General features: G+C 50.0%; 1 pseudogene; it reads left to right on the top strand.

Annotated features, from left to right (window-relative positions):
- Nucleotides 1–4,879: 4,879 nt before the first annotated feature.
- Nucleotides 4,880–5,007, top strand: LOC119185026 (U4 spliceosomal RNA; annotated as a pseudogene).
- The last annotated feature ends 8,684 nt before the right edge of the window (nucleotides 5,008–13,691 follow it).

The raw sequence follows: 13,691 nt of genomic DNA, 5'->3' as shown, positions 1-13,691 counted from the left end.
ACAATGTGTGTGTTCTTGATCACCTGCGAAACTCACAACAGTAATACATGAAATAAAAACATTTTTTGCAGGTATATGTATTTTTGTATTCCTATGTATCAATTATATGTATTTATTGTATTTTGTTGCACTTATATGTACTTACCAATTTTAGGTAGCTCAGCAGTACGTAATACTGTTAAAAAACGGATCCCTGCAATTGCCTTGACTGGGTTCTGGGGTCCTACCAGTATCATAATAACCAGGCATTATATGTATGATACACAATAAAACTGATTAATTGATTGAAAGCTCTAAATCATCTACCAACCCTTCGTGGGAGGCTGACAGTTCGCGGGCTTATAGACTAAAGAAGCTGCATGACAAAATTTTATTTTTAACCTTTGTCCCAGGAATAAGAGTGATTATAAGTATGTGGCCGCTATTTTTAGGAGAACCATCGCTAATGCGAAGAACAAACTCAACAACGACCGATGTGAATTCCTTTCCATGCCGGTGAATTGAAAAGCACTTTATCACTTTCTGAGAAATAAGAAAGTTCTTCCGTTACTTAGAAATATAGAATCTTTACTATCTTAACCAGATGAACTGAAGGCCTTTCTAGAATATATAGCTCAGGGCCTAAAAAGTCGCTTTACGACAATTCTCTCATACCAAGCCGAGTCCTCCCATAGGGCTGGGGATTTTGAAGAGGTCGCATCAGCAGAACTAGCAAACGTAGTCAGAACACTACCCCATACTGCTCCTGGTCCTGATGACATGACGACGTCGGTGATAGAATGAGCACATAAAATATACCCACTTGGCCTACTCGAAATTATTCTTCACTCACTTAGAAGCTCTTGGATTCCACCCGATTGGAGAAGGGAAAAATGATTCCATTGTGAGGAGGTTTATTAGCCGTTAAAGACAGTGACGAGACAACTTAAAGAACCGTCCAGCTATCGGCACAGCAACGAACCGAAGCACGAGCTGAGAGAGACAGGCGTTGGTGATGCTGCTTGCTGCAGGCACATCTTCTTCTTCACAATCGCCCCCGCTGAAAAAGGAGCCATCCTGGCGACCTAACAAGTTTCAGGCAGAGGCTCATGATACGGTTTCAGGCGGGAAACATGGACGATGTCACGTGCACGACGGCGCATGTCAACGATCGGGAAACTGGCTCAATTATGTAATTAACCGGAGAGGTTTTCTCTAAAACGGTGTAAGGCTCCTCGTACCAGGGGACAAGTTTTGATGAGAGTCCCGGAGTTTGGTATGGGAAGGCAAGCCACACGAGAGCCCTTGGGGCATAGTTGGGATCCGGAAGAGAGGTGCAACGGTTTTCTTTCAGGCGTTGCTGCTCGTCCGAGGTGAACGCACGGGCGTGCTGGCGGCACTCTTCGGCTTGTCGAGCAGCATCGGAGATAGGTGGACATTCGGAAGCATCATGACGGTAGAAAAGTAGAGTATCAATTGTATGGGAAGGGTCACGTCTATAAAGACAAAAGAAAGGTGAAAATCCCGTGGTTGTTTGTATTGCAGTATTGTATGCGAATGTGACGTACGGGGAGAACACGGTCCCAGTTGGTATAATTAGATGCCACGTACATTGAGAGCATATGACCAAGCGCGCGGTTAAACCGTTCCGTTAGACCATTAGTCTGCGGGTGGTATGCTGTCGTTTACCGATGAATGACGTGGCATCCCGAAAGCAGAGCTTCGACGACCTCGGAGAGGAAAGCGGGGCCTCTGTCACTAAGGAGCTCTCGAGGTGCGCCATGTCGAAGAATAAATCGACGTAAAATGAAAGAGGCGACATCCTGAGCGGTAGCGCTCGGTAAAGCGGCTGTTTCGGCGTAGCGTGTCAGATGGTCGACCGCCACTATAATCCACCGATTGCCATGTGGTGTCAATGGAAGGGGGACACAGAGGTCAACGCCAACGCGATCAAATGGCTTGGCAGGGCACGGAAGTGGCTGCAATTTGCCAGTCGCACGTAGCGGTGTTGATTTGCGTCGCTGGCAGTCAGGACAGCACTGCACAAATTTGCGTTCAAAATTGTACATGCCGCGCCAGTAATAGCGATGGCAAAGACGTTCATATGTTTTGAACACACCGGCGTGGCCACATTGTGTATCGTCGTGAAGAGAGGCGCATACCTGCGATAATAAAGTGCGTGGAATGATCAGTAGCCACGGGTGGCCATCAGGAGAGTAGTTGCGTCGATGGAGAAGTTGATCGCGGATGGCAAAATGGAAAGCTTGACGTCGGCGGGATCGAGATACCGGAAAGTTGGGCGTACCGGATAGATATTCGAGAAGAGATGCGATTCACGGGTCACGACGTTGTTCGGTGGCAATTGAGTCAAGATTCAACAATGACAAGGACTGGACGCACGTGTTTCCGCACGTCAGATCTGGTGGCAAAGTTGAGCGGGACAGGGTGTCAGCGTCAAAGCGTTTGCATCCGCAGCGGTATACGACGCGAATATCGTACTCCTGGATGCGGAGTGCGCATCGCGCAAGGCAGCCAGAAGGGTCTTTCAGCGTGGAGAGCCAGCAAAGCTCGTGGTGATCAGTTACTAGATCGAACGAGCGGCCATATAAGTACGGCCGGAACTTTCCAAACGCCCACACCAGAGCCAAACACTCTTTTTCTGTCACGCTGTAATTAGTTTCGGCTTTCGTCAGAGTGCGGCTAGCGTAGGCTACATTGTATTCTGAATAGCCGGGCTTTCGTTGAGTTAGGACAGCGCCTAGCCCGACGCCACTGACGTCGGTGTGCACTTCCGTAGGAGCCGTCGGGGCGAAGTGGCGAAGAATAGTTGGGTAGGTGAGCAGACAGCGCAGAGTAGTTAAGGCAAGGTCACATGCAAGTGACCAGGAGGAGAGGTTCACGTCACCGCGAAGAAGCTGGGTTAATGGTGACATGATGGATGCAAAATTGCGAACAAAGCGCTGGAAATATGAGCATACAAAGCATATGAGCATATGCTACAAAACTGCGAAGTACCTTCATGGTCGTCGGTTTGGGAAATTCTGCGACTGCTTGAAGTTTTGCTGGGTCAGGTAATACGCCGTGCTTCGACACAATGTGGCCTAGGATGACGAGCTCGCGTGCAGCGAAGCGGCATTTTTTCAGGTTGAGCTGCAGGCCAGCGTTGGTCAGACAAGTCAAAACGTGCTTGAGGCGGAGGAGGTGGGTAGGAAAGTCGTGCAAGAAAACCACGACATCGTCGAGGTAGCACAGGCACATATTTCACTTGAGGCGACGTAGCGTAATATCCATAAGTCGTTCAAACGGGGCGGGCGCGTTACAAAGCCCAAAGGGCATGACGTTAAACTCGTATAGTCCGTCAGGTGTAATTATTGCAGTTTTTGGCGATCTGCTTCAGCCATTGGAACTTGCCAGTAGCCAGACCGCAAATCTAGCGACGAGAAGAATTCCGCTCCGTGAAGGGTGTCAATGGGGTCATCAATGCGCGGCAAAGGATATACGTCCTTGCGGGTTATCTTATTCAAACGACGATAGTCCAGCAAAATCGGATAGATGCGTCTTTCTTACGCACCAGGACGACAGGAGACGCCCAGGGACTGTGAGATGGTCGAATGACGTCTCTACGAAGCATATCTTCGACTTGATCGTTGATGACCCGGTGCTCTTCAGTGGAGACACGGTATGGTCTTTGATGCAGTGGCTGGTGTAGGCCGGTGTCAACATGATGCTTGGCTTGCGACGGGCGGCCTAGTTGAGGTTGCGACACATCGAAAGAATTCCGGAACTCATGCAGAAGATTAAGCAGGTAGGCATGTTCGGTGGGAGTGAGGGTGTCGGCGACGGCGCTGGAAAACGTATCCTTGGACGACTCCTCGGGGGCCGACAGTGATTTTGGGTGGTCGCAGTAGTCATCCGGGACATCAACCAAAGACGAATGGTCGAGATCCTGCACGTGGCCGAGACATTCCTCCGCAAGCAAAGTGACAGGTGTGGAAAGCGGGTTAGGTATGAACATATTGCTTCTTCCGGCGGCAAGGTCAATCGTTGCAAAAGGCAGCGGCAGAGCTCGACGACTCGTGAAGATATCAGAAGGCATAAAAAAAGACTAGCTTCAGTGTAGGCGTTGCATGAAACTGGAACAAGTGCGAAATTTTCAAGTGGAGTATCGGTATCTTCACGCACGAACAACTTCGGCGGCTGATGAAGACCGTCAAGTAATGGGACATCACAAAATGGTGAAAACTCAACTTCAGTGCGTGCGCAGTCGATGACGGCATTATAGCGGGATAGGACGTCCCATCCGAGGATGACATCATGCGAACAGACAGCGAGGACAATAAACTCCACAGTGTAAACAATGCCTTCGATGGACACTCTTGCAGTGCAGGCTGCGAGAGGCGTTACTTGCTGTGCACGTGCAGTGTGTAGTGGCAGTCCCGAAAGTGGCGTCGTGACTTTACGTAATACACGACAGACATTAGCGGCAATAACAGAAACAGCAGCGCGGGTGCCTACAATGGTGAAAGTACAATAACCTTCAACAGTTACTGCGACCACGTTAGCAGGAGAGGGGCGAGGGCTTAGACAGTTCGAAAATGGCGCAGTTCTTGCCTCTTGAACTGCGGTGCTTAGTTTTCTTGGTCAGAAAGTCTGGGTCGGCGACGCATGGGGGAGGGCGATCGCCGACGAGGAGAGGGCGCGCGCGGCGTCATGAAGGTGGGGTCGTTGGGAGGGGCATAGCGAGGTGAAGAGACCGGCCCGTATTGCGCGAAGGGTTGGCTGCCGAGTTGCGACGATCGGACATAGTCGCCGAAGGTTTGAGGTCAACGGCGGCAGTAGCGGGCAACGTATGCGGGAGTGAAGCAGGCGTAGCATATCGGTCGGTTATCGGGCGTCCTCCAGCTTCGCGCAGAGGCGGTGTCGTACCCAATGAAGTGTAAACTGAGAGCGACTGTTGCTAGTTGAAACTCCAACGATTGCCGACTGAATAATTGAAGTTTTTGCGCACACACACAAGGACACAGAAGAAGGGAACACAAGGACCAGCGCTGCGCTGGTCCTTGTGTTCCCTTCTTCTGTGTCCTTGTGTGTGTGCGCAAAAACTTCAATTATGCAGCAGTACCAACTAGCCCGTCTTTCCGTATGATTGCCGACTGGTGGTGCCGCCCAAGGTGCAGTATAAGCAGCCGAGTGTGCGGGCTGTGATCACGAGGTGTAGGGTGGTTGCGGAAGCCTACGCACAGCGTCTGCATATGTGAACGGCGCTGTTACAGACTGCATCACTTGCGAACAGGCGACACGAGGAGCCACAGGCTGCGCTGCATACGTTAGGGGTGCGGCCACAGGCTGAATGGCTGGCGAATAGGCGACAGGAGGGCCTACCGACTGCACGACACGCTGGCAGTGAACACGGCTGGATAGAGGCGGCTCGTGGTGCGCAAGAGGAACAGCTTGGGCAACCTCTTTCGAAATAGCAGTGCAAAGAGGGCCAGGTAGACAGGTGGTGGTCTCGTGAGTGAAGGGCACTAGGGAAAGTTGGCGGGCGACTTTCTCGCGGACGAAGGCTCGAACTTGCTGAAGCAACGGTGAATTTCCAGGCAGGGTGTCGAAACTGGACAGTGACTCACCACCATGCTGGGGGCTGGCTGGTCCCGACGAAGCAGAAGAAGAAGACGGCCAACGGAGACGCACGTGGCCGGCGGGGATGCCGACCAGCCCCAATACGCGGGTTGGCGCGAAGCGCCGAAGAACAACAACCACCCTCCACGGTTACCCAACGCACACTCCCTCTATTTTACAGTCGCCTTGAAATTCTGGATGCCAGAGCGGCGCCCACTGGCATCCTCACATGTCATTCCGAAACCGAAACCGAAAAACCAGAACACAACAATCATCCCCTTCTCGGAAGAAGTTCACCTATACACTGTTATTATTTATACATGATCGGTACCAACGTACTATACAAGGTATGTATGTTAGAACACATAAAATCTCAGAGCATGGCACACCGAACTCACACATTATGAGTCCTGAAAATGCACTGCAAAAAATGTACACAACTCAGTACAATATTGATTTGGATGCACTGGACCTTTGCACAGAAGAATAATGCTCACAACAGTAATGAACAAGAGTTCTACATCACGCAGTCTTCGAACCGACGCGGCTTCTGCCCCTTCCGCTTAGGGCGGGCCCTTTTGGGTGTAGAATCAGGTGTCTCTGCACGTTGGTCACTTGTGCTCTGATGTGACACATCAAGAGCAGTGGAAGATTGTGAAGGCTCTGAATGAGCGGTGAAATTCGCGATCTCATCAGAGCTCGCAGCATGAACTTCGGAAGAATTTTGCGGACCGGAGTCCGGTTCAACGGTCTCAGCCGTATTTGAAGTTTTGAAGCGAACCGTAAGACTTGGTGTACTTGAACCAGCGACACCGACTGGTAACTCCTTCCCCCTTGAAGAAGAAATGCCTGTGCATGGAGGCCACTAGTAACAGTCTGATGCATAGTTGAAAGGCGTGGACGGAACGTGATGGCGAAGACTTTTAGGTGTTGAAGGTGAACCCGTATGAAAAACAACAAGGCGCGAAGCATTCCAGATGCTACCATCACTTAAGCGAAAAGAAGTGGGGCTAACCTGGCCCAAGACTTCGTAAGAACCCCGATACTTGGGGCGCTTGCATGGCACACGAACCTTGACTAGATCGCCAGTGCGAACTTTGGACTGCTTTGCACCTCGACGGGTGTCGACATACTTTTTCATTGCTTGTTGATGAGAAAAAACCCTGGTACGGATTTGATCAGGAGAAGACACTGCTATGTTACGAGGCAAAGAGACTATGTCGATAGCAACTCGCGGTTGCCTACCGTGGAGAAGTTGAGCAGGAGACACTCCATTGGTGCCTTGTGGCGTGAACCTGTACGAAGTTAAACATTCAGTCAAGACTTGCTTGAGGGGACGGTGCTCTAATTGGGCGATCTGGATATGTTCCTTCAGAACGCGATAAAAGCGCTCGATTTGGCCATTTGATTGGGAATAGAAAACTGATGACCTCAAGTGCTGAATTCCTCGTTGTGAAAAAAAAGCCTCGAAGTGTTGGGACTGAAACTGTGGACCATTGTCCGTAACTATGGCATCAGGAAAACCTTCCCGGCTGAAGATTGAAGACAGAAACTCAATGATGACCTCAGAAGTAACCGTATGTGTGAAACAAAGCTCTGGCCATTTGGAATGATAGCTGATGAGAGAAGCAATGAACAGGGAATTTTGCGGAACATTATGCAAAAGACCGATGATGTCCATGCCGAGTTTCTGCCAAGGCCGATCAGGCCACTGGACTGACTGCAACGAAGAAAATGCAGGTTTGGCAGACTTGTCAGCTGCCTGACATAGATGACAGTTGTAAACTGCATGCTCGACCTGTTTGTCTAAGGCTGGCCACCAGTACCTGTCTCGGAGATTCTGTTTGGCGCGGACAATGCCTGGATAGGCCTCATTGGCAAGCTGTATTAGCTTGTTACGGAAAAAAGCAGGGGGAATCACGCATTCATCGCGGAAAAGCAAGTCCTCGACACAAGATAGTTCCTGTTGGACTGCGAAGTAAGGCAAGAATTCAGAAGCAAGAGCGCATTTGGAAGGCCATCCTTCACGTAAATATTTGAGAACTTGAGACAAAGTGGAATCTGCAGCTGTAGCGGCCTGAAGCTCAGCTTTAGTAATGCAGGAAGTAACTAATGAACCAACTTCCTCATCCCGCTCTTCAGTAACCGGTATCTGAAGAGGAAGGCGCGACAGTGCATCAGTAACCACGTTATTAGAACCTTTACAATATTGAACACTGAAATTATAATACGTGAGTTTGGCACACCAACGGGAAATGCGAATGGGGCGGCGGCCTTCGGATCCTGCAGAAAGAAGAGCAAGTAGTGCTTGGTGATCTGTACGTAATGTGAAGTGCCGGCCCCACAAGTAATTATGCCATTTACCTCAGGCAAAAAGACACGCGAGAGCTTCACGCTCTCCTACTGAATATCGGCGTTCAGCAGGGGTCAATGTACGAGATGCAAAAGCCATAGTGATCAGCTGATCACCTCTGAGTTGTTGAAACACTGCTCCCAGTCCAACATCGGACGCATACGTCATGATGGCGATGGAAAGCTTCTCATTGAAAATACTAACAGCTGGCTTTGAGGCCAGTATTGACTTAACTCGAATGAAGCTCTGCTCAGCTTCAGCTGACCAGTTAAAATGCTGTGCTTGACGAAGTAGAGTACGCAGTGGTTCAACAACATCAGCATAGTGAGGAACAAACTTGTCATAATAGCCAACAAGACCTAAAAAGATTGCAAGGTTTTGGCATCAGTAGGCCGTGGGGATTGACAATGGCCTGAACTTTAGATTCAACAGGTGTCAAGCCGCGGCAACTGACATTATGTCCTAGAAATTGTAACTCATTCACAGAAAAAATGCACTTGTTGTTAAGTTTCATACCACATTCACTGATGCGGTTGAGAACAGTATGCAAGTTAGCATCGTGCTCTTCGCGAGTACGTCCCCACACCAAAATGTCATCCAAGTAACAAAGGGCGCCATTACAATCCTTAATAATAATTGACATCATTTTCTGAAACACTGCAGGGGCAGATGCAAGCCCGAAACACTCGTGGCGAAACCGAAACAAGCCTTCGTGCGATACAAATGTGGTTAAGTCTCTACTGCACTCAGAAAGTTCAACTTCGTGATAAGCGGACGCGAGGTCCAGCTTGGAGAAACATACCGCTCCGGAGAGCTGATGAAGCATTTCTTCAATATGAGGAAGTGGAAAGCCATCTACGACGGTCGCCTTGTTCGGTTCTCGTAAGTCGACGCATAGTGGAAGGGATCCATCTTTCTTCTTGACGACGACCAGTGGAGAAACCCAGTCGGAAGCAGAGACATGCTCGAAGATTTCGCTGGCTTGAAGGCGAGACAGTTCCGCAGAGACTTGCTCACGGAAAAGAAGAGGAATGCGGCGCAGCTTGGCACGCACAGGGCACACACCTTGTCGACGCATCACTTTATGCGCAAAACCGCGCACACAACCCAGTTCACGGGTGAACAGGTTGTGGAATTCAGAAGACGCGTTGGTCGGAAGATCATCTTGGATGTCGACTTGAGCCCACGTCATAGACGCACCGACGATGTTGATGAACAAAGCCCTGATGGCATCACGTCTCAAAAGCGAGCTGCCATTGCCAGTTACATAAAAAGTAATGGAAGCAGTGCGACTGCGATAGGAGACCTGAGCTGTAAAATGACCTAAATTATCAATCGTTACCTTGGAATACGTTTGTAGAACGACGTGTGAAGGCAAAAGCCGAATGTTGGAAAAATGACTATGAAAGTCAGCGGCACTGATTAAAGAGACTGAGGCACCAGTGTCCACGAGAAATGACAAGGGCACATGGCCCACTGAAGCTACAATGCTGGGCTCGGACGTAGTGTGGAGGCTATCCACATTTAAAACAGTGACTGTATTGGCCTGTGCAGTGCTCGAAGGAGCGGACGAAGAAACAGGTTCAGGAAGATTTGCTGGACGGGCAATGCATACGGACTGAAAATGTCCGATTTTTCCGCACGCAAGACAAGTGCAGTTTCTCGCGGGACACTGCTCGAAATTGGCTAAATGCCGAGCCGATCCGCAACGAAAGCAATGCGCGGTTGCGCTTGGAGAAGAAAATTGCGAACGCGAGTTGTGAGCTTGGTGCTGTTCCTGAAAACCAGAATTTCGCGGAATAGGGTCGCCATATTGCCGGCTTCCTCGCCCCTGCGACGCAGAGAGGCCGCCATGTTGGCCGCCACGGAAGGACTGTGCAGACGGGCGTCCATGTTGGCCGCCGCGCCGAGACGAAGATGAATGGCCGCCATGTTGACGCCTCCTGTGAAACAAAGAGCCGCCGCCTTGGCCCCCCGCAGCAGAAAGTTGCTGCACTGAATGCGGAGCGAATTGCTCCAACTGGGAGCGAATAAGCTCGTCCTCTCGCGCAATCGAGAGTGCTTCGGATAATGAAATCGAGGAGCCCTTTTGAAGCATGCGGCAGCGGACGTTTTGCGAGGCTACCCCGGTGAAAAGCTGATGGCGGATCATATCGTCCTCGAGCGCGCCGAATCCGCACGACGCGGCAAGCGTTCGAAGAGAAGTAATGAACTCGGCGACTGGCTCGCCAGGCAATTGTCGCCTTCCTTGGAATTTTACGCGTGCGAGATAATTGCACGAGACATCTTTAAAATGCTCATTGAAAAGAGCAACAGCAATCTTGAAGGCATCGCCCGACACTGGCGTCGGCGACGCGTTGGTGGCATCCAAAGTATAGAGCTTTAACCAGGCAGGGCCCAACGCGCTGAGCAGCAGGGCCTTGCAACGCTCGGGCTTGCTGGCGTCCTCCCCGACCGCGTCTGCGTAGGCCTGAAACACCAATTTCCAGTCCGCCTACGGTAGTGGCCGGTCTCCGGGCGAATGAAAAAATAGGGGAGGTGGAATAGGAGACGCCATTTCAAGTCAGAGGAATGAAGAGGTGCAGACGAGAAGAAAATGACGCCAGCACACTGTTTGAATAAAAAGACAGGGCGGCTTAGCTGAATGAAGAAGAAATGAAGCGACGCAGCACGCAGCAGCCACCTTGCTGGGAACAAAGAGAGTCTAGGGTTAGCAGGGTAGGTCCGTTAGAAGCAAGAAAAAGATGAACACGGAGAACGAAATGGGTTCTTACACGTCCTCGTTGCCATTGCTGCGTTGGGGGCTGGCTGGTCCCGACGAAGCAGAAGAAGAAGACAGCCGACGGAGACGTACGCGGCCGGCGGGGATGCCGACCAGCCAGAACACGCGGGTTGGCGCGAAGCGCCGAAGAAAAGAACAACAACCGCACTCCACGGTTACCCAACGCACACTCGTTTTATTTTACAGTCGCCTTGAAATCCTGAATTAAGGTCCCTAGATGAAACAAGGTAGCGTCACTCATTGTTCTCGAGCCGTCCTCCTCACTCTCTCGATTACTCCTCTTGTTCTCTGCCATCCGCGTCTGTAATTGGTGCATTACTTGCACGTTATCTTGCAAATGGCTGGTGGTGTTATTTATTATTATGCAAAAGGTTCAAAACGAGTACGCATGCACATATGGCTCCAACCGGATTCTCGCCGTTACCAAAGACAAAATCGTAGCCAGAACACAAACTGAAGAGAAGGAGCGTTTCGGTGTGCGCTAAGTCGACCAAGATTGTTTCGCCATGCTCGTTTAATGCAACATCTGCGTTTTTCAGCAATGCTGCGTTGCCGTAAACAACAGAAAATGGTTTCGCGCTCTTCAACTTACCTCGTGCTTTCCGAGATGAAGCGCACCATGAAGTGCAACTATGAACCATTTCACGCGAATGCTTTCGCGCAACTCCGTCAACGTATGTCGACGCGGATCTGCGAAGCGAGCTCACTTGTCGGTTTTTATTGAAACGCCAGGCGCGCGTTTAATGCGTGTCTAGTGCATGCCAGTTGGTACAAATACATGTGGGTATGCACGTATACAGAGCAGCTGTAGGTTGTAATTAACGCATCTTCAGAAATATTTCACTCTTGACCAGTTCCTGCTTGAGCCGAAATGCGCTGCTTCGAGACACCTCACCAGTAGAACTCTCACTTTTCAGGAAGTTCCCAGCACCGCATCAGAATCACTTGGCATCACGATTGTCCAAATGGGCACATTTAAAAAAAAACGTCATCGCAGTGCTGCTGGACGAGTGTTCGTACCAGTCTGGTCGTAATTTTTTTTCTTGCGTGTGCACAAGTCGGTTGTAATCAATCGTCACAACGTCACGCCCTGTGGCCACTTACAGGATCCAGCAAGAAGCACGTTCACTTTGTCACAGCACGAACAAAACACAATCGGAGAAGTGGACTAGTTAGAACTGGACGAAATACCGCGGCCGTGGAACTAAAATGTACTACGCGAGACGCCATGGCTAGTGGTGTAAAGTATAGAACTGCACAACGTTGCCGGTTGAGTAACGCACATCCCGCTTGCTCTTGTGTTGTGCCGTTTATGTTCATAAAGGTAACTGTTTATTCTACGTCTTATTTCGTTCCATTTTGTTTCATTTACATCTATTCACCGTAGCAACGGAACCCAAACATTCCTTTTTGGTTGAAAGTTTTAAACCTTCTAGGGGGCGCTTCAGGAACATAGGCGAAGAGGAAAGGGAAAGGTGTCGCTACCTTGGAAACTTGTTTCATCTAGGGACCTTATACTGAATGCGAGAGCGGCGCCCCCTGGCATCCTCACATGTCATTCCAAAACCGAAACCGAAAACCCAGAACACAACACTGAGGCTGCCGAGTCAGAGTACCTTGCTTCTTCAACTCGTCGTAGCTCTGACACAAGCAGACGACTTCGGAAACTGTGCTCGGATTTCTTGCCAAGAGCATTTGAAATACGCCGTCGTCGATGCCCTACAGGATGTGTTTGACCTTGTCAGATTCGGGCATGGTGTCATTCGCTCGTCGACAAAGGTCGACGACGTCCTCAATATTGCTGGTAAAGGTCTCGCCAGTCTGCTGAGAGTGGACGCGCAAGCGCTGTTCTGCCCGCTGCTTGGGACAGCCGGCCGACCGAACACTTGAGCACTTGACGTCTTGAAGACGCTCCATGTATAGATGTTGTGTTTGTGGTTGTTAAACCACAATGCGGCGACGCCAGTGAGATAAAATATGACGTGGCCCAGCTTGTCGGCTTCATCCCATTTATTGTTGGCGCGCACCAGTTTGTAGTGCTCGAGCCAGTCTTAGACGTCGGTCCCATCCGCACCGCTGAATACCTTCGCGTCCCGTAGCCTAGGATGGCCAGGGCAGTTGAACTGGGGTGAAGGCGTCGATGTAGTGGCGCTGTCAGTCATGACAGGCGGTAGCGTGCGGCTTTGCAGCTCCAGGGTGTAGCAACGGGGATTAACAGCACCTTCCACCAAATGTGAGGAGGTTTATTAGCCATTAAAGACAGCGACGAGGAACCGTGAAGAACCATCTAGCGACCGGCACAGCAACGAACCGAAGCACGAACCGAGAGAGACGGGCGTTGGTGATGCTGCTTGCTGCAGGCACATCTTCTTCTTCACACCATTATTATAAAAGCAAGGCGCTGGGTTCTCCTTAGATAATATTAGGCCCATTGCATCTACGTCGAACCTAGTAAAACTCGTTGAAAGAATTATAAATAGACGTATAGATTGATGGATGTCAGAAACATGAACACTGAGCTCACGTCAAATTGGATTCAGACGAGGTTTCTCTATTTGGTGTGCGCACGTGGATCGCGAAAGCAGAATTCAACTTCCTCGATATTAGAAACAATACTCCGCTTTAGTAACCTTAGATATCACAAAAGCCCATGATAGCGTAGAGCATGTGAAACTGCTAGATTCGCTGCAGAACTTAGGACTGCCTCAATACTTTGTTGCCTGGATTCATGCTTTCTTAGGTGATATATAATTTTATTGCTCGCAATCTGGTGTCGACTTTTCAATATATAGGCAAATGAGAGGTCTACCGCAAGAGTGAGAACTATCGCCCTTATTAATAATTGAACTACTATGTACCATTCCCATACAAGAAGTACAGGTCTATGTGTATGCCGATGATATAGCATTTTTGCTGCGTCGGCGGATATTCACATATGTATCTGATTCTGCAGACATA

Source organism: Rhipicephalus microplus, chromosome 8, assembly GCF_043290135.1.
Source record: "Rhipicephalus microplus isolate Deutch F79 chromosome 8, USDA_Rmic, whole genome shotgun sequence".
NCBI classification, from domain to species: Eukaryota; Metazoa; Arthropoda; class Arachnida; order Ixodida; family Ixodidae; genus Rhipicephalus; species Rhipicephalus microplus.
The sequence above is the reverse complement of the archived record's forward strand: the minus strand, read 5'-3'. Positions and strand labels throughout refer to the sequence as shown.